The sequence below is a fragment of the Mesocricetus auratus genome, unplaced genomic scaffold (assembly GCF_017639785.1).
Source record: "Mesocricetus auratus isolate SY011 unplaced genomic scaffold, BCM_Maur_2.0 Super-Scaffold_100676, whole genome shotgun sequence".
NCBI lineage: Eukaryota > Metazoa > Chordata > Mammalia > Rodentia > Cricetidae > Mesocricetus > Mesocricetus auratus.
The window spans coordinates 19914289-19915437 of NW_024429266.1; positions in this window are offsets into that span (position 1 = coordinate 19914289).

Here is a 1149-nt window from a genome sequence, read left to right on the forward strand (position 1 = left end):
GGAAGTCTTTTCTCCATCCAATGGAGCTTCCCAACTACTGTGTGAAAGCTATAGTCTTCCAGCTGAGGACAGTGGAGAAGGAGACTGGGAAGCCACTGGGTCCAAGGAAGAGAAAACACAGGAAGCAGTGGTGACTCTCCTTGGGCCCTCTGAAAAGAGGACTCTTGCCCCAGGCCCTTGTAAACACCCAGGACGCATCAGGCAGCTGTCCTCTCCTCCTTGGTACAGGGTGCATGGAGGAAGACAAGCCTGGACACTGAATCTGGGAGATGGAGCAAGCCTGTGGGGATGGGAGAGATGGGTACCGCATTGATGGTTTTAGATGGACAGAGAATTATCTCCATCATTGATGGGTGGCGCTCCAGTTTAAAATCGAAGGCTTGATACCCAGAGGTCTTCTAAAAGTGTTGAGACCATCCTAAAGGTATATGAAAGGGTGTGGAGCTGAGGGGAAAATCGGAAGCCCAATGAGAAGCTTCCAGAAAAGGGGACCCAGTCTACTGTAAACACTGAGTACCTCGATGGTACGTGGCATAACAAGTATTCGGTGAGCGTCTGAAGAGCAAATGGATAAGTAGGAGTAGATTGGAGTAAGGTAGGACAAGTTAAAAACAGAAATGGCTTTTAGGAGGCCCACTCGTGGAATAAGTGAACCAGGATAGCAGGGCCAAGAGTGAGGGTCAGCTGTATTTGAATGAGGAGCTGGGTCCTGGGTGTACCTCCATGGGAATGGGGCAAATGTCTGTGCTGCAGTCTTCCTGGAGTTGAAAGGGGCTAAGCAGGACAGAACTGAGTCCAGAGCAGAGAGCTTGGGGCTCAAGCACTGCCCCCTCCACACGTGTGGTCTGAGTCACTATCAGAAGCTCAGGATTAGCCAGTGTCGGCTATTCACAGTCCTCCCTCTCCAGCCCTGCCTCACACAACCCTTTCACCCGCCCTCAACAAAAACCTATGGTTAACTCTGCCTCAGTGCCCCCTAATTCCTATGAACTGGGCACAGCACCAGAAGAAACCCCCATCTGAGCACCATCTGGTTCCAGACCCTGAGTGTCAGGTCAGCACACACTCAGGCCCCCTGCAGTTTATTTTGATCCACCTTCAGTGCCTGCTGGAATCCCCATCCCCACAGCAGTAAACCTGAGCCGTTCC